Genomic DNA, 21,073 nt, shown 5'->3' with positions numbered 1-21,073 from the left:
CCTCCTGGGATAATCCACTCCCCTTTTTATCTTACCTCGCCACCATTGTAGCCACTAGAAGGGCCACATGACCGCTGGTGAGAGTGATTCCAAGGTGGCAGCCTCAAGTGGAGAATACAATGTCCATACGATGATGAGTTGTGTGCGCCGGTGCTAGGAGTCATTTCCTTCGGCCATGGGAAGATGAACATGGGTTATCATGCAGAGGGTGTCCCTCAATCCTCCTACTTTGGATTTGAAGACGACGAGTGCGATGTTAGTTGCTCGCTCCACATGTTCGGTATATTTGGATCTAGTGACTAGCTTGGTGTGAGATGGGCTGGGAGCTCTAGACCAGGGTAATCCATTGGCTAATGACAGCGGCTATGATACGTCTCCAACATATCTATAATTTTTTTATTGTTCCATGCTATTATATTATCTGTTTTGGATATTTTATATGTATTAATATGCTATTTTATATTATTTTTGGGATTAACCTATGAACCTAGAGCCCAGTGCCAGTTCCCTTTTTTCCTTGTTTTTGAGTTTCGCAGAAAAGGAATACCAAATGGAGTCCAAACGGAATGAAACCTTCGCGATGATTTTTCTTGGACCAGACGCAAACCAAGAGACTTGTAGATGAAGTCGGAGGAGCCACGAGGCGGACACAAGGATGGAGGGCGCGCCCCCACCCTTGTGGCCCCCCGTGACCCACCTGACCTAATTCTTTCGCCTATATATTCCCAAATATCCCCAAACCACTATAGGCATCCACGAAAACACTTTTCCACCGCCGCAACCTTCTGTACCTGTGAGATCCCATATAGGGACCTTTTCTGGCACCCTGCCAGAGGGGGATTCGATCACGGAGGGCTTCTACATCAACTATATTGCCCTTCCGATGAAGCGTGAGTAGTTTACCATAGACCCACGGGTCCATAGCTAGTAGCTAGATGGCTTCTTCTCTCTCTTTGATTCTCAATACCATGTTCTCCTCGATGTTCTTGGAGATATATTCGATGTAATACTTTTTTGCAGTGTGTTTTCCGAGATCCGATGAATTGTGGATTTCTGATCAGCTTATCTATGAATATTATTTGAATCTTCTCTGAATTATTTTATGCATGATTTGATATCTTTATTATTCTCTTCAAACTATCGGTTCGGTTTGGCTAACTAGATTGGTTTTTCTTGCAATGGGAGAAGTGCTTAGCTTTGGGTTCAATCTTCCGGTGTCCTTTCCCAGTGATAGTAGGGGCAGCAAGGCACGTATTGTATTGTTGCCATCGATGATAAAAAGATGGGGGTTTCATCATATTGCTTGAGTTAATTCCTCTACATCATGTCATCTTACTTAATGCGTTACTCTGTTTTTCATGAACTTAATACTCTAGATGCAGGCAGGAGTCGGTCGATGTGTGGAGTAATAGTAGTAGATGCAAAATTATTTCGGTCTACTTGACATGGACATGATGCCTATATTCATGATCATTGCCTTAGATATCATCATAACTTTGCACTTTTCTATGCTTGGCAGTACTTTGTTCACCCACCGTATTATTTGCTATCTTGAGAGAAGCCTCTAGTGAAACCTATGGCCCCCGGGTCTATTTTCCATCATATAAGTTTCCGATCTACTATATTAGTTTTCGATCTACTATTTTTACAATCTTTTACTTTCTGATCTATAAAGAAAAAATACCAAAAATATTTACTTTATCATTTATCTATCTCTATCAGATCTCACCTTTACAAATAACCATGAAGGGATTGACAAACCCTTTATCACGTTGGGTGCAAGTTGTTTGATTGTTTGTGCAGGTATTCAGTGATTTGTGCGTTGTCTCCTACTGGATTGATACCTTGGTTCTCAAACTAAGGGAAATACTTATCTCTACTTTGCTGCATCACCCTTTACTCTTCAAGGAAAAAACCAACACAAGCTCAAGAAGTAGGAGGCTACGACGTTGATGATGCTTTAGGCATCGTTCGCCCCCTTGGAGGCGACATCGAGGTATATATCCCTCTTTCCTACCTCCCATGCGCCTAGGTGAGAACTCTCAATCCCTATGATTGGGTAGTGGCGGTGCTACGATGTCCTCACCTCCTTGGATGCACCATCTTGGGTCTGTGGGATGGTGTGGGGGCTGATACATGCTTGGCATATGCCTCGTGGCGGCTTGTTTCAACTTATAGGGGTGACACACCTCCATGGAGGGTCGGTTTGATCCTCACCTTCCATGCTCTTCTTCCCCATATATCCCAGTTTGTTCGATGGGACGGAGCCCTCAAGCTTGGGCGAGAGGGGACCCGCTCTATGGCGATAATGATGTTGCATCTTCAGCGTGATTAGTGGTGTGGGTGGCTACTTTGGTCCGCGAGTGTGCTTGGTGGGTGGGCACGCCTGATGTTTTTTCTTCTATTTGGCAGCATTACCAATGTTCATGCATGCTCTTGGGTGAGCAGTTCTACCTTGCCGATAGTGTTCGCTCTTCGATCCAGGACAATGGGAGCAGGGGCCTTCGTTAGAGATGGAGGCGAATGACGCTATGGTATCAAACCATCAACACAGAGCCTTCAAAGGGGGGATCCATTTCTAGTGGTGTGACTCCCCTTGAGAGTTCTATTTCTTTCTCTATTGTGAGAGTGTTAGTGGTTGAGGGCCTCAAATATGTAGCTTTTTGCTTCAACACTGTGTACCTATTTGGGGTTGAAATGTTGCATCCCTATTTTTCTTCTGTTTGTAGTTTTGGTTCCTACGATCTTGGTCGGTTGATGGCATTGCCTATATAATACCAAGCTCATCTTCTACCTTCGTTCAAAAAACATAAGTGATGGGGAAAAGTGGTGTGAGGTGTGGGTTATCATTGTTAGCATTTCATCGTCTTAGTTTGGTGTTTTCTGGCTTTAGTTTGCTTCAACATGGCAAAGTGGATATATTGTGTCTAGGAGCCATGCAACAAGGGCGTCGACTAAAACATGAACATTGTGGCAGCACACTTCAGCTATAGTTCCTCATTCACCCGTCGTATATTGAAAATTGCACCAAACCAACAGTAAAGAATAGGGACACACACAAATGCTCTCATCATACTAGGCTTTAAATACCACAATAGCCACTCACTGCTCGACATGAGATATGAAAGTAGTTGAAGAATCATCAATTTAAGCATCACAGTACAGGTTTGTAATCCATCACCACTGCCAGAGAGTTGGAGAAACCAAATTCTGCGTAGAGCAATGCAGAAGAAGATGTCGAGGTTTTTGCAACAATAGCCATCCAATTGCACTCCTTGACAGACACACAAAATGCCAAGATCCAAAGAGAGCCAACCGCTTTGGTGACACAAACTTTACATGCCATTCATAGGCCCAAATCAGACGTCGTCAAGCTAGGGAGAGCTGGAGAGACCTTATTCCAACACGCCATTGATGCCGCCAATAAAACAAAAATGAAGGGAAAAAACAAAATGGATGAGTCCCCACTCCTCTTGCCGCTAACGAGCCCATCGAATGGGGAAGAGGAGGGAGATCGAGGTGGCGGTGTGGAGAATGTTTGTAACATCCCAAATTTTCAATTTGGAATGTTATAAATAGGTCATTCATGCATATCATATTTTACTGCATTTTGTTTTGCGATCCAAGAAAATCCTAAGCAACTCAATGACCCACGAAGAGAGTTGGGGATTTCACGATTTTTCATATTTGATTTTTTTTCAAATATCAAAACAAGGATCATTTTGGTTTTAATTATTTTCCCTTTGAAAATATTTCATATTAAAATATATGAGAGGAGATAATATGACTTCTACAAAATAAAATAAATATTGGAGGAAAATGTTAAAATCAAATAAATAATTTTATTTGGATTTTACTACTATTTTATTTTGAATTAGGAAAAATGTGCGTTTTTCAAAATTGCATTAGAGGCCCAAATAAATGTTCACTTTGTCCGCAATATTATCAGAGGAGCGTGAAAATTTATTTCAGGATTTTTGGACTCCGTTTAGTATTTCTTTTGTTAGTTTTCCCGTGTCAGGATTATTTAAAAAAAAGTCAACCGACCTATCGGGTCGTGCCCGAGCCGGACTCGTCCGAGCTGAGGCTTTATAAGCCCGAGGCGCCCCGAGGCCCAGCCACCGCCGCCACCGCCCCAAACCCCAACCCTAGCGCCGCCCAGCCACCGCTGCCACCACAGCCGCGCGCAGCTGCCGTTGCGCTGCCTCCCGCGCCGCCGCCCGCTGCCTCGCCGGAGTTCGCGTCGCCGGTTTTCTTTGCCGGTTTTCGTCGATTTTGTTTTCAGTAAAAACCCTAGATCGGTTCTATTTTTAGATTGCTTTTTGTTCGGTTTTCTTCGGTTTAGTTAAATAGCAGAAGTTCGTCCGAACGTTCGTTTTAACGAACGCTGTTCGTCAGTTAGCCCCAGACAGCGAGCGTTCGTTTGTTAGTCTGTTCGTCTTGTTTTATTTTCCAGGGTTTTCCCGCGATTATTTTCGATCGCGATTTCTGCCCTGATCTTCATTTTAGTTTATCTTTTCGCTCGTTTATCCAAATCAGGTGAAACAAGCGCCTAGATCTTCGTCTTGAAGCCCTCTTTCTGTTTAACCAACTTGAACAAGATTTTGGTACTGTAAAATTTGACTTTAGTCCAGATTAGTAAACAGATCTTGTTTCTTTTGTAGTTTGAGTTTTGTTGCTCCGTTTGATTTGATTCTTTTTCCAAACCGGAGTTCTTCAGTTGAACTTTCTGGTTATATCTTCTTATTTGAGTTTTACCTGTGCATCTTTGCTTGAGTGCTTATGTATGCTATTGTTTGTTTGCGGTAGAATTCCCGGAGTGCGAAGCGTGCTACTACGAGTCACTAGGTTTTGCGGATCGTCAGCAAGGCAATTAATACATTGATTATACTCTTTTCATACCCAGTTTTTATGCATTAGTTACAATCCTCAAACACTGGATGATTAGGAGTGTTTAACTTGTGGGTATTGGGAAGTAGATGATGAGGTAGAACCTATTACCTGTTTTATTATCAAACCTTGTGAGTTACTTCTACATTATGCTTATATCGCCATTCGATGCTCATAGACGTGGATTGGGTTTGAGTGTATCCATGACGGATGTGAGATTGTTAACTAATGGTGCAACTTAAGGTGGCAACTTTAATACACATCTGGGTGGATTGTTGGTTTGGGCACCTGGGGTTATACGGATGTTGTCCTAGGAGATCCCAGGGTTATACCGTGTAATCCTCCTATGGTCTTCCACCCAGGCTCAAAGGGATCATAAGATTATTCATGCTAGAAACTTCCACGTGTAGCCACAAGCTATTATGGGCTCTAGCATAGTTGAGGATATTGCATGACCTCTTCCAATGGTAGGCTAGCAGATGTAGGCGATGTAGGTTGGTACTGTCTACCCGGGGTTAGAGTCAATGCTTCTGAAAGACTGTGTCTTGGTCATCTATTTCTCAAACACCATGTAGTGCGAGAAATCCAACAAAGGAGACCTAGTCTTGTGGGGGAAAGTGCGCAAACCTCTGCAAAGTGTACAAACTAATCATGGTTAGCCGTGTCCCCGGTTATGGACAACTTGAGTATCTGGTACTTGAATTATAGGTTTGATCTCATCACTCTAAATTAATTTGTTGGGTTGCTAATGTACACTTTTTAATTGGGATTGAGATGGGGGTACCATTCTCAATGTCTCAACCACAATGATAGTTAAATAAAATATATTCCTTTGTTGTAGGGAAAATTGTCTTTTCGCAAAAAACATTATAACCATAGAGCATCCACCAACCATATATGCATATGGTGATAGCATTTATCTGTTCATTGCTCTACTGTGTTATATTGCCAGCATATTCCATGTGCTGACCCGTTTTCGGGCTGCAACATATCATGTTGCAGACTTTTCAGTGAGGAGTAAGGTGCGCTAGGTCGTTTGTCATGCACTCAGCTATGCCGTTGGAGTTGATGGACTCACTTTATCTTCCAAGCCTTCCGCTGTTATCTTATCTAGGTGGCCTTAAGCTTAAGCCATATTTATTGTAATAAGTTCTCATTTTGAGACATTCGATGTAATAAGTGTGTGATTGCTACTCTGTTATAAATCCTTCGAGTACTGTGTGTGTCAGCATTACCGATCCAGGGATGACACTGAACACAGAGATTTGACCGTCTGAGGTCGGATCGCTAGAAGATGGTATCAGAGCACACGTTGAATGTAGGACACACCCACTAAGATGAGCCATAGGTCACTCTTCTCTACTCATTTCTGACTCCTCTCCATTTTCTACCCTTTAGGATGGCGGACTCAAGGAACAAGTTTGCACAACCGGATGAAGACACACCTTTTGCACGACACTTGAAGGAAGTCACTAGGTACCTGAACATCGGAATACCAAGCTTCACTAGGACCTACACCACCACTTTACCAGAAGAGGAGTGTTGGATGACTCGAGTTCAAGTTCCAGGAAGGACATTCACGCCAGTCACTGAGCCCATAGAGTTTTCCTTTGATGCACCCACCTGGAGTCAAGGCAAGAGCATGGCAGCCCACATTGCAATGGGACGAATTGGAGAAGTCTACAAACAGGAGCTGAAGGACACTATCTACCAAATATGTGGGCACCGAGATGAGCAATGGGAGATGATCAGCACCAAGAAGGACAAGTCCATCACAGCTTTCATCCAGGAGTTAAACCAGCACATCCATTGACAGGAGAACCAGATGTGCGCAAGCATGATAGATTTGAAGAAGGCGATGACCAGGAACATGGAGCTAGATGAGGAACTCAAGTCTAAATGCGACGAATATGAGGAGGAAATCGCAATACTAGTGGAGATGAATGACAACCTGACAAGGAAGCTCAGAGTATTCATGGGAGACCCCGCGCCAGGAGGAGAAGACGATGAACCCAATGAAATTCATTCTGAAGACTACATCATCATCGACGACAAAGACTCCGACCCTGACAATAGTGATGATGATTATGAAGACGAAGCTGGAGCGGATATCATGGAGTCTTCCACCGATCAAAATTTCTAGATGACCACCATAAGATTAGTAGTATTCCCCGTGTACATCGTAGTAGTCTGAGCACTTTTGTAACAATAGTTCTAGACTGATTGTATGCCCTTGCTTGAATTGATTTGGTGTGATATGATTGTGTTTGACTCATGTGCATATGGGTAGTGTTTCCTCACTAGACCTCATTCTATTCTAATCTCTCCCCACTAAACCCATCCGATGCCTCCGAGACATGACCCCGGATTTGCCTTCCCACCGGAGCTCACCTAGTTGATCCAGCAGCAGAATGCCTTGATGCAGCTATTAGTCCAGAACCAACACAACAAAAACAACCCGCCACCACCACCTCCAGTTGACAACTTAGCCCGTTTTCTAAGGTTGCAGCCACCGGTGTTTTCCAGTAGCATCGAGCCAATAGTTGCGGATGACTGGCTATGCAGGATTGGAAGGGATTTGACCACCGCAGGTTGCACATATGTAGAGAAGGTGCGTTTTGCCGCACATCAGTTGGATGGACCAGCAGCCTCATGGTGGGACAATTACACGGCCACTTTCCCTATAGCCAATATCACTTGGGATTAGTTTCAGCAAGCATTCCGCACTGCTCATGTCTCAACTGGAGCTATGAGTATGAAGAAGCGTGAGTTTCGCAACTTACCAGGGAAATCATACTGTGGCTTAGTACATAGATGAGTTCAATAAGTTATCTCGCTATGCCCCATATGATGTGGCCACAGATGCTGCGAAGCAGGAGAAGTTTATGGAAGGGTTGAATGATGAGATGAGCATGCAGTTGATGGTAGCAACATTCGCTAACTACCAGGAGTTGGTATGACAGGGCTCTTATGATTGAAGGGAAGCAATGATACGTCTCCGTCATATCTACTTTTCCAAACACTTTTGCCCTTGTTTTGGACTCTAACTTGCATGATTTGAATGGTACTAACCCGGAATGACGCTGTTTTCAGCAGAATTGCCATGGTGTTATTTATGTGCAGAAACAAAAGTTCTCGAAATGACCTGAAACTCCATAGACCGTATTTTTGGAAATAATAAAAAATACTAGCAAAAGATCAAGGCCAGGGGGCCCACACCCTAGCCACGAGGGTGGGGGCGCGCCCTACCTCGTGGGCCCCCTGGAGCTCCACCGACCTAAACCCTGACTCCATATATTCATGTTCAGGGGGAAAAAAATAAAGGAGAAGGATTCATCGCGTTTTACGATACGGAGCCACCGCCAAGCCCTAAACTCTCTCGGGAGGGCTGATATGGAGTCTGTTTGGGGCTTCGGAGAGGGGAATCTGTCGCCATCGTCATCATCAACCATCCTCCATTACCAATTTCATGATGCTCACCGTCGTGCGTGAGTAATTCCATCGTAGGCTTGCTGGACGATGATGGGTTGGATGAGATTTATCATGTAATCGAGTTAGTTTTGTTAGGGTTTGATCCCTAGTATCCACTATGTTCTGAGATTGATGTTGCTATGACTTTGCTATGCTTAATGCTTGTCACTAGGGCCCGAGTGCCATGATTTCAGATCTGAGCCTATTATGTTTTCATGAATATATGAGAGTTCTTGATCCTATCTTGCAAGTCTATAGTCACCTACTATGTGTTATTATCCAGCAACCCCGAAGTGACAATAATCGGGACCACTTCCGGTGATGACCGTAGTTTGAGGAGTTCATGTATTCACTATGTGTCAATGCTTTGGTCCGGTACTCTACTAAAAGGAGGCCTTAATATCCCTTAGTTTCCGCTAGGACCCCGCTGCCACGGGAGGGTAGGACAAAAGATGTCATGCAAGTTCTTTTCCATAAGCACGTATGACTATATTCGGAATACATGCCTACATTACATTGATGAATTGGAGCTAGTTCTGTGTCACCCTAGGTTATGACTGTTACATGATGAACCACATCCGGCATAATTCTCTATCACCGATCCATTGCCTATGAGCTTTCCATATATTGTTCTTCGCTTATTTACTTTTTCGTTGCTATTGCTATCATCACTACAAAACACCAAAAATATTACTTTTGCTATCGTTACCTTTTGCTACCGTTACCACTACTATCATATTACTTTGCTACTAAACACTTTGCTGCAGATATTAAGTTATCCAGGCGTGGTTGAATTGACAACTCAGCTGCTAATACTTGAGAATATTCTTTGGCTCCCCTTGTGTCGAATCAACAAATTTGGGTTGAATACTCTACCCTCGAAAACTGTTGCGATCCCCTATACTTGTGGGTTATCAAGACTATTTTCTGGCGACATTTCTAGGGAGCATAGTTCTATTCTTTGAGTCACTTGGGATTTATATCTTCTTATCATTATGAAGAACTTGAGAGATCCAAAAACCAAGATTTATCCCTCAACTACGAGGGGAGGTAAGGAACTGCCATCTAGCTCTGCACTTGATTCACCTTCTGTTTTGAGTAAGCTTGCCACACCTAGACCTGCTTCTGCTATTAATTCTGATATGTCGCATATTATTGATGATGCCACTTCTGCTATGCATGATACTTATGATGAAACTACTTCTATGCTTGATACTACTGTGCCACTTGGTGAATTTCTTGATGAACAACTTGCTAGGGCTAGAGAGAATGAAATCATTGAAACAGATAATACCGATGACAGTGATGATGAAGGCTCTCCTAATAAATATGAATTACCTGTTGTGCCCGAGGGCTATGTTATGGATGAAGAAACTAAAAGAGACTTTCTTGCTTGCAATGATAGAAGTGATCTTAAGAAATTATTAGCTAAGCTTAAACAAAAAATTCTGAATGCTAGAATGAAATATGATCCTTCTTATGCTACTTCACCTATCTTCGTTACTGATAAGGATTATGAATTCTCTATTGATCCTGATATAATTACTTTGGTTGAATTTGATCCTTTTTATGGCTATGAATCTGAAACTGTTGTGGCACATCTTACTAAATTAAATGATATAGCCACCATGTTCACTAATGATGAGAGAACTCACTACTTTTATATCCTTAAAATATTTCCGTTCTCATTAAAGGGTGATGCTAAGATATGGTTTAATTCTCTTGATCCGGGTTGTGTGCGTAGTCCCCAGGATATGATTTATTACTTCTCTGCTAAATATTTCCCTGGTCATAAGAAACAAGCTACCTTAAGGGATATATATAATTTTGTGCAAATTGAAGAAGAGAGTCCCCCACAAGCTTGGGGGAGGCTTCTCTAATTACTTAATGCTTTGCCTGATCATCCTCTTAAGAAAAATGAAATACTCGATATCTTTTATAAGGGACTAACCGATGCTTCCAGAGATTACCTGGATAGTTGTGCTGGTTCTGTTTTCAGGGAAAGAACACCAGATGAAGCTGAAATTCTATTGAATAATATGTTGACAAATGAAAATAATTGGACACTTCCTGAGTCAACTCCTGAGCCTATTCCTAAACCAACTCCAAAGAAAAGGGGTGTTCTATTTCTCAGTCCTGAAGATATGCAAGAGGCAAAGAAATCCATGAGAGAAAAGGGTATTAAAGCTCAAGATGTTAAGAATTTACCTCTATTGAAGAAATACATGGTCTTAATTTACCGCCTATTGAAGAAACACATGGTTTTGATAACCCGACACCGGTAGTAAAGGTAAATTCTCTCTATAGATACGATAAAGCTGAAATCCCATTTACTAAGTTTGCTAGCCCATGCTTGGATGAGTTTGATGACTTTATGGTTAAACAAGAAAACTTCAATGCTTATCTTGGTAGAGAATTAAAACGCAATGCTAATATGCTTGAAAACTTGGGCGATTATATGGCTAATGTTAAAGGTGAACTTAAACTTATTAGTAAACATGCTTCTATGGTTACCACTCAAGTAGAACAAGTACTTAAAGCTCAAAATGATTTGCTCAATGAATTGAATAGTAAGAACAATGACTATGCTGTTAGAGTGGCTACTAGAACTGGTAAAATGACTCAGGAACCTTTGTATCCTGAAGGCCACCCTAAGGGAATTGATCAAGATTCTCAGAGAAATAATATAGATGCACCTAGTCCTTCTAAAAGGAAGAAAAAGAAAAATGATAGGACTTTGCATGCTTCTAGTGAACCTATTGTTAAACCACCTAAGAATCCCAATGATATTTCTATTTCTGATGCTGAAACACAATCTGGTAATGAACATGAAACTAGTGATAATGTTAATGATGATGTTTATATTGATGCTCAACCTAGTAATGACAATGGTATAGAAATTGAACCTGCTGTAGATCTTGATAACCCACAATCAAAGAATCAACGTTATGATAAGAAAGAATTTGTTGCTAGGAAACACGGTAAGGAAAGAGAGCCTTGGGTTCAGAAACCCATTCCTTTTCCTCCTAAGCCATCCAAGAAAAAGGATGATGAAGATTTTGAGCGCTTTGCTGAAATGATTAGACCTATCTTTTTGCGTATGCGATTAACTGATATGCTCAAAATGAATCCTTATGCTAAGTATATGAAAGATATTGTCACTAATAAAAGAAAGATACCAGAAGATGAAATTTCCACCATGCTTGCTAATTATACTTTTAAGGGTGGAATACCTAAGAAACTAGGAGATCCAGGAGTACCTACTATACCATGCTCCATTAAAAGAAACTATGTTAAAACTGCTTTATGTGATCTTGGAGCCGGTGTTAGTGTTATGCCTCTCTCTTTATATCGTAGACTTGATTTGAATAAGTTGACACCTACTGAAATATCTTTGCAAATGGCTGATAAATCAACTGCTATACCTGTCGGTATTTGTGAGGATGTGCCTGTTGTGGTTGCAAACGTTACTATTTTAACGGACTCTGTTATTCTTGATATTCCTAAGGACGATAGTATGTCTATTATTCTTGGAAGACCCTTTTTGAATACTGCAGGGGCTGTTATTGATTGCACCAAAGGCAATGTCACTTTTCATGTTAATGGTAATGAGCATACGGTACACTTCCCGAGGAAACAACCTCAAGTCCACAGTATCAATTCTATTGGAAAAATTCCATCGATTATTTTTGGAGGTTTTGAATTTCCTCTACCTACTGTCAGGAAGAAATATGATATTCTTATTGTTGGGGATGTGCATATCCCCGTTGAGGTAACCTAGTGTTATTCGAAAATTCTCCGGTTCCATGCTATTCGGAATGAGTTTGTTAACAAGACCTGATCAACCTTGTTAGTGGATTCCTTTTGATGAGCATGAGATGGATGAAGTTAGAAAACACAACTCTCTGTACCCTCTTGTTACTTTCTGTTATTTATATTAAATAAAGCAAAAATAGTAATTTCTGTCTATTTTCTGATTATCCATGCAATATAAAAATACCCCAAAAATAAAAGTTCTCCAAATGCCCTGAAATTTAAATATGATTTTTTCTGGAATATTTGAGAATATCTCGCACTGAGAACACAACAAGGGGAGCAAGCACCTGGCCACGAGGGTCCACGGCGCGCCCACGCCCCTTGGTTTGCCCCCTGCCTCGTGGGCCCATGGTGGCTCCCCTCCACTTATTCCCGCACCCACAAACTTCTTCTTCCTCCCACAAACACCACCATCCAGCTCAAGCACGAGTTCTAGCTGATTTTGCTGCGATTTTCTATCTCCTTGCTCAAAGCACCTCTCACAAAACTGCTTTGGGGGATTGTTCCTTGGTATGTGACTCCTCCATTGGTCTAATTAGTTTTTGTTCTAGTGATTTATTCATTGCATATTTTTGCTGCTTAGGTGACCCTGTTCTTGAGCTTGCATGTCAAATTTATATGGTCCAAAGTTGTTTTGATGCATGATATAGGCTCTAGGCACTTGTAGGAGTAGTTGCTACCAATTTTGTTGAGTTTGGTTTACTTTTATCTGAAGTTACTAAAAATTTCAGAAATTTTTCAGAGGAAGGAATATGTTTAGGAAAATGTACCAAGGTGGTTCTTCAAGGAAACAATGACCCAGGCTTGCAATGCGTGATGCTGATGATGAGCCACCAAGGGACGCTTCAGTGTGGCCTTGTGAATGGCCTTTAGAGAACTTCATGGATCGAGCAGGAATTAAGGAAGAATTTAACACATATTTGCGTAATGTTGATCTTGTGAGCTTCGGGGCAGAAAAATGCCGTCAGTACCACTATCTCACTAGTTCCTTTGTGAGGAGGTTTGAATTTTCATCTTCACGTAATTCTCAAACTGTCCTGTTTGATCTTTATGAAAATTCTTATAGTATGGACTTAGAGGATTTTACCACTGCTTGCAAATTTCCACAATGGGGTAGTGCTAGTGAGCCTCGCAAATCTGAATTTAGAGATTTTCTTGCTAGTATAACTGTGGGGGAATCTAGAGATATAGCACAAGCTACCATAGGGAGCATTCATTTTCCTGCTCTACATTATTTTGCTCTCTTCATAGGTAGGTGCCTACATGGTAAAGATGAAGCATGCCATATGTGTGTCCCTGACCTCAGTTTTCTCAGGAGTGCTGTGTTAGGAGATAAATCTTATAACTTGGGAGCCATTGTTGCACGTAGGTTGCATCATAATAGATTTAATGGAGATTTCTTCGGTGGAATTTATGCAACCCGTATAGCTAATTTTCTTGGTATAACCATACGTGAGGATGATATTGAGTTGCCTCCAGCTTATTTGGATTATGAGGCTATGGTTCGTCATCATTTTGTTGAGAGGAACAATCAGTTCCTCCAGTATCGACTAATCTTTGACAGACGACACACCTATCACGTCGCTCTCCCTGCTTCTACTTTCTTTGATTTTCAGGCAAAAGGGAGATATTTTATAACCAGAGAAGAGGCGGAAGAGTATAAGAGGAGGGCTAAGATAGCTCGCCTCCAAGGTGCAGCCCGTGATGCAATGACTGCTGCATCTCAGTATGACCCCAACTACAACTTTGGATATCCGCCAGGCCATCTGTGGCATTAGACCAACTTAGGCCAAAAGCCTAAGCTTAAGGGAGTACGTATTTCTCACCGACATTACATTCATGTTCACACACTCATTGCTAGATGTCAGTGCTCATACTTTTTCATTGTAATATCCATGCTAGTTTATTTCTTTTTTATGCTTTCTTCTTGTGTGTTTGATAAACCTTAAAAAAACAAAAAATTAGTTGTAGATTTTAGCTAGCTTTAATTCCCATGCTTGTAGTAGTAATTAAAGAGAAAACCCAAAAAGATTTCATGTTCTTCTTTTGCTTGTTGGGAGCTTTCCCGTGTAAATAGTTTTATTTCTTTTCTTTTCTTTGGGGGTCGATAGGAGAAGACCATGATTAAATTGTTAAATTGACTCCTATATGCATTATTGTTGATTTAACCAAGAGTCTATATTGCCTTGTCTTCTCACTACTAGGAAAAGGCCTACTAATGGTGCACTGGTTTTGCCTACTAATGGCGCATTACCAGTGCGCCATTAGTAGCACGCCACTAGTATATCTTACTAATGGCGCACCACAGGTGCGCCATTAGTATCTGGTATACTAATGGCGCACCAACTAGTGCGCCATTAGTATGTAACAGCATGCGCCATTAGTGTGCCTCCCGGGGGGCCGTACGTAAGCATGGCTTTGTCATACTAATGGCGCATTCTCTGTCGATGCGCCATTAGTATCCTTTGGCATACTAATGGCGCACCTGGTGGTGATGCGCCATTAGTATGAATATTTGTTTTTTTTCCCTTTTCTGATTTTTGCGCAGGTTACAAAATATATTATTAGATAGAATATAAAATATATTATTAGACAGAATATAAACAGCAGCACATAGCAACACCAGATTCATCAAATATAATAGAAGATTAGTCTTCGAATACAATTCATCATATTAGTCTCCGAATTCAAAAGACCGAACAAAGATAAAACATTACAAGTCTCATGACCGCGAGTATCGAGTTTGTCTTCACATTACAAGTCGATATCGATCATCTAAACTACCATCACATAGAAGAGAGTTGTGGTCATCACGATGAGCATCATCACGATCAAACTGGTCTTCATCCGGTTCCTCCAACGCTCCCTCCTCTCTCCCGCTAGATAGCGGGCGTATCTAGATTCGGCCTCCGCCCTAGTGGTGTACCCTTTGTAACTATTACCGCTGAAACGGTGAACCTCTCTCCGACACTCCTCCCAGTCGTCGTAGACTCCGGGAACCTTACCCTTGTACACGACATACGACGTCATCTCTATGCACAAGCCAAACAACAGATAATACATAAGCAATATGTAAGTATGCAACAAAAGGATCGGAAGAGAAAAGCAAGACATTAATAGCATGATTCATGGTCCTACTAATAAATAGCATCGATTACATCTAAGTTGAACGACTGTCCAAACCAAAGAGACATACGAATTCATTAAAGTATAATTACAACATGAGCCAATCAATGTTTCAGAACTACACATCACTACTTTCGACTCGACTCATCGGACAGGAACGTGGATGAAGCCACCGTCTGTCGTGATGGTCATGAAATCGCAATTGTTGTCACCCTGAATTTGTAGCATTTCATCTATCTCACTGTTGGATGGTTGATATCTGAGGAAGAACTGCCCCGAGGTATGAAGGACATCTTGATGGATGATGTCCGCAAACTCCGACTGGATGCGAAAGAATTCTTGTCTGAGGTCCGCGTCCTGGACTGCCGACAAGCTCGCGGCCCAATCTTTGAGATTATCTGGTAGCAGAAGTAGATGATGGTCCCTTACGATTGCCCGCATGTGATGGAGGGCATAGTAGGCATCCTTCTGACCGCCAGGCGACTGCTTGACGCAGCAGAACTTCGTATTGTGTGAGAACATGTGCTTGCCGTACTTATGAACTGCCCTGGTGAAGGTGCCTCCAGATTTGGCGTAGGCGGGGAGAACATCATCAAGAACTTTCTTGACATTTGTGTAGTCTATCTTGGAGTTACGGTTCGGGTCTAAATACGTGGCCATGGAATATTTCAGGCTTAAGAGGATGAGTGTGCAATGTGTGTCACTGCACAGAACACGGAATGTTAGAAAAAAAAAGAACGATCGAAATCTAAGAAATCATATGTTACGGGGCGGTTAAGGGATGACTTACTCCGGAAAGTAAGCCACAAGGAAGTTATCCTTATCTGGGTTTGCCAGAATGATGCCTTCGAGGTGTGAACTCGCAAGTTGGCGGTCCCCAGCGCTGCTCAAGTGCTTGGCACGCATGTAGAAGGGGTCGACTATCACGATGTTCAGGGTCTTGTCTCTAATGATCCGCATCTCCATACTCAGCGAAAACAGCCGAACGAAGGTGTAGTGCAGCGGATGAAGGTTAAACATAGCAAAGATGTCATCAAACCGCAGGACGATCGTACCCCCGATGTTGCCATCCACAAAGCCCTTGCCCTCTGGCACCTTGGCCACGAAAACCGGGTATGCCACATCCTTCTCTCTGAGACGCCGCTTCTCCAAAGAAAGAACACTGTCGTGCAGACTCCGCATAGCACCGGTTGCAGCATTTAGCATATTTGGCGGTAGCATCGCCCTACCCGCCACATGCACCCTCCTCGAGATATCCTTAGGTGAAGGTGGCCCGTCCCGAGCACGGATTGAACTCGGTGCCGGCTGGCTCGCACCGGCGCCCTTGTTAGTCTTTCGTTTCCGTCCCTTCTTGATCTCCGGTAATGGGACCGAGTTCTGCTCACAGACCGCCTTCTTGAGCGTGTTGGGGATGATAATATTTCGCACCTTAGCTATCTGAGGCTCGGTGAAGGCGGGAGCCGGAGGCGTGTCCTGAGAACTGAACGCCAGACGACGCCTATTGCAATTGGATTTCTCCGCCATACCAGCTAGATCGCGGTCGTCTTGGTTGGGTTCTTGAGAAAGAGGCCCGCAGAACTCATCAGCGTACCCATGTTCGGCAAAGTACTTATCAACTTTGGTAAATGTACCATCGTCGTTGTCGTCGCCGTCCGGATCCTATGCCATAGGGCTGTCCGGATCCTGTGCCATAGGGATGTCCGGCAGGTCTGGTAGCGTTGCGGCGTTCTTGCCATGGCTTGGTGCCGGCACGACTGGCGGTCTTGTCTGTGGGGTGGTGTCCCCCGCCCCCAAACGAATCTGGCTCTTCGGCCAAAGTAGGGGCCAGTTTACGCAGGTGCTGAGGGTCATCTCATCTTCTTCGTCGGCCCCAGCGGGTCGAATCGGAGGTAACAGCTCGTCGCAGCCTGGCAGCACCCGAACCACTTCAACCCTATACATTGTGGGTGGCATCGGATTACCGTGGAACATGGGGTTGCCCGGTTGAATGATTTTGCCCTTGGCGACATCGACCAACTCGGCGCCCACGAAATGCAGAAGAGTGGAAGGAACGTCGGCGGTGCCCTGCGAAAACATGTACAGGGCCTCAGAGATGCCCAGTCAAAGGCAAGGAGATGAAGTCATCGGCCGAGAGGCTTGGTTACCGTGATGCCGTCGAGCTCGGCTAATGTCAGGCACCGCCAACGGCGGGCATGCAACTGACGGAGGGGACGCTTGCTGGCGAGGTACCGGCCGGCGTACACCCGGGTGCATTAATCTCCAATTCCTGTGCCGGCGCTGGAGACACGAATACCGCCTCCGCCGGAGACACCAGTGGCGCCGCCGCCGGAGACACCAATGGCGCCGCCGGAGACACCAATGGCGCCGCCTGCGCGCTGTGCGAGTTGCTTGCCGTGAAGTTGGGAATCAGGGGAGGCCCCTATTGGCCGCCCGCAATCCACGTCGTTAGCCCATGAATCAACGTAGGCACCATGGCGTTGAGCGTCGTTCCAAGTTGTTGTTGCACTTGCTCTTGGACAAGCTCCGGAATCCGCGCCACTTGTGCCTTGAGTTCTTCAACCTCGCGCGTCTAGCTTTCCGAGCTGGTCTTTTTCTCCTTCCGCACACGAGCGGTATAGTATGACCCCCATTTTGTGGACAAGCCTTTGCCGGCCACACGACCAGCTGATGTCGGCTTAGTGAGCTTATCCTTGTTTTTCATTACGTTCAACGCCCTATTTAAAGGGGTTTCGAAAGGGGAGCTCTTAGACGACCCCGTGCTACTGCTTTCAGCGTCCTGCGAAAGGAACGCGAACCATTTGGAAATATTGGGGATTAATTAGAGTGCAACCATATGGAGCTAATTACACGGGGGTGTATTCCTTACCAGAAGAAGCTCAAGCGCCCTGGTCTTCGGATTCGTGGTAAGCTCCTTTGTTATCGGGTCCTCCTTGTAACGGGCCCTGACATAGTTCCTGGTCTGCTTGTCACTGCTGTATTTCTCGAAGCGGGGCAGTAGGCCTTGCTCGGCATGCTCCGCGTCCTCCTTGTCCCATATAGGCTCCGCCACTCTGTAACCGCCGGGACCGAGTTTGTGTTCCCCTAAGTTCAACTCCTGCATTTCTTTCCCCCACTGACTTGATTCGGAGGTTGCACTGCTCTCGCACTTGATCTTGAACTCCTTGTACTCATCTTCACTCATCAAAGGATATTTCGACTTGATCTTCTCATAACTATCACCTTTATCAATCATTCTCTTCACTGCGCTTTTCCAAGTAGACATGGCCGTGCTCATCTTCGTGAGGGCGGCACTGTTCACTTTATTCCCTGAGAGGCGTGTGTTTTCAAATTCGGCAGGGAACTTGTATCGTTCGTGCAGCTTCGTGAAGAGGAGGTTGCGCAAATTCCCTCGGTCCTTATGCCTAAGGTTCTCGGTGTTGATCGAGACGGTGCTCCGGAGAATGCACCCGAGCTGAAGCGAGTACCCCTTGACTATATGTTTGGGCTCCGTTGGATTCCCGTCGGAGTCCACTCGAGTGAATTCCTCCTTGAGGGTGCGGAGCGCATTCGGGCACCGGTCCTTCCTTTGCTTCTTCGGTTGGCTGCCATCTGTGTGTGCGCCGCCATCATCAGTGGTGGCATCCTCGGCGGCACCATCAGTGGTGTCATCCCCGGCGCCACTAGGGGTTGTGTAATCAGGATCGGTGTCTTCCATGGCATCCTCATAGCGGTGAGGTTGTTCCTCCATCTCCTAGGACAGCTCCCAGAATTGCTTGCCGTCCGAGCCACCGGCCTCATCGTTGTGGGCCATGTTTTACTCTAAATAGGAAAAAAGTTTGGTCAAAAAGTTGGTTATTGTCAAGGAACAAGATCATGGTCTCATCATTTAGGGTTTGTCGACACCGAGGCACCCTAAAAGCCTAAGCTTTCATCATTTAGGGTTTGTCGACGCCGAGGAACCCTAAAAGCCTAAGCGTACATCATTTAGGTGGTACCGCCGAGGCACCCTAAAAGCCCGGCCCATGCATTAGTAGCAAGTACCTCATATGTCCGATTTTTAGCAAAGTCATGCTAAAATTCACGGAAAATTTCAGCATGACCTTTGCTGAAAATAGGACATATGGAGTACCCGAATTTGCCGGAACGGAAGTTAATCGACATTCCGGCAAACTCAAGGGCCTCTCGGGGTACCTGCAAAATCATCACGACACAATGGTCGGAGACAAAACCCAGCCACAGACCATATGGTCCTCTGCTTTCATATGGACAAAAATCAGCTCAACTTATGTGAGCTTCCATTCCAGATATAATATGTCACCCAACAGAAAATTATAGTGTATGGATCATGGCATTTTTTATTCTACATTTTTATTCTATGGATCATGCCAGGAAATTATAGTCTATGTCATTTTCTGAAACATATTTTTGCCATGGCAATTTTGAATCAATAGACATACTTCTCAAAAGAGGCATGATCAAATTCTGGTGCCCTTGACTTACTAGTATTTATCTCTTATGACTGATGAATGTGCATTGAGTCCAGAAGCAAAGACTCTACAGTGAAATGAAAAAAACCTTGGAAATATATTTATGATAACTCTAAATGGATCAGAAGGTGCAGATGCACTTGTAAAAAAAGCATGCATTTGCAGCAGCTTTGTTCTGATTATGACACCATTCTGTTAAGAAGGAAAAATAACATTATCATCCCAATTCATGGTTGACCAGTTCAGAACTAATGCACATTGACCACATAATATTATTTTGCAACCACTCAGTTTGTCCTTGACTGGGACACTTGAAGCACAAAACAACTAATGCAGAGCTAGGTCTACTTTGGTTCTGACAGATCACATCCTGGTGCATATGTGGGGTTTTTTACTTAGAAAATACAAAACTTCTATTATTGTTTTTATTTTTAACCAGACCCTAACCACCTCTATAGTTTACAAACTAATTCAGATAATCACTAATCAAGAAGATTGGTGATACATATGATGGAATTGTCAGTTTAGTGTTCCACTGTGATGCATTGGTTCACCTGTGATTTCCTGATGGCACTGGCCATACCTTTGGTCATTTTCGTTGTAAATATTCCAGAGTTTGACTGCAACAATGCTTAAACAGCAAGCTATTATCTTACTGATCTTGTACATATCTCCAAGTCTCTTGGGATCTTGTCCAATATTTTCTAAATGAGGCGATAGCTAAGGGAAACTAGTTCAGGCTTCTTGCTCCAGCTGGCAGACAAGTTAATGTAGAACTCTATTTTTTTCTTAACTGGCACAAGCTTGTCTAGTGTGAACCTCAACTAATAAAATTGTTGTGTGTTAGGACCATACACTAGAAAGCCTCACAGTCTGGCTTTCAAACTGTTAACCTGTTGTACTGTAAGTATAAAAGATAACCAACTAACATATGGAGATTGTGAGAGAACCTAGAAAAATGCACTCCTCTTATAGTGATGCACAAACTAGAAACTATATACCAAACACACAAATATAAACCCAGCTCCGGGAACTAGAGTAGCATATTTAGTAAATCAACTTATAGTGGGAAGTACAGCAAGTTAAATCAAGTAGTCAAAGACAATAGGATTAGTGTACTGAACCACGGAGCAGAGGTGGAGCGGAGACCGGAGTTGAGGTGGCCGGAGTTGAGGAAGACGACGGCGACCCGAGGAAGAGGACGAGGTGGATCCGGTGCTGTGCGGCTCCTCGGCGATGTCGGATCCGGTGCAGTCCCCCTCCTGGATCGGCTGCGACACGAACAAGGACACTGTTACTGCTCT

Source organism: Triticum dicoccoides, chromosome 4A (assembly GCF_002162155.2).
Source record: "Triticum dicoccoides isolate Atlit2015 ecotype Zavitan chromosome 4A, WEW_v2.0, whole genome shotgun sequence".
In the NCBI taxonomy this organism is placed as follows: domain Eukaryota; kingdom Viridiplantae; phylum Streptophyta; class Magnoliopsida; order Poales; family Poaceae; genus Triticum; species Triticum dicoccoides.
This window is presented reverse-complemented; position numbering follows the sequence as displayed.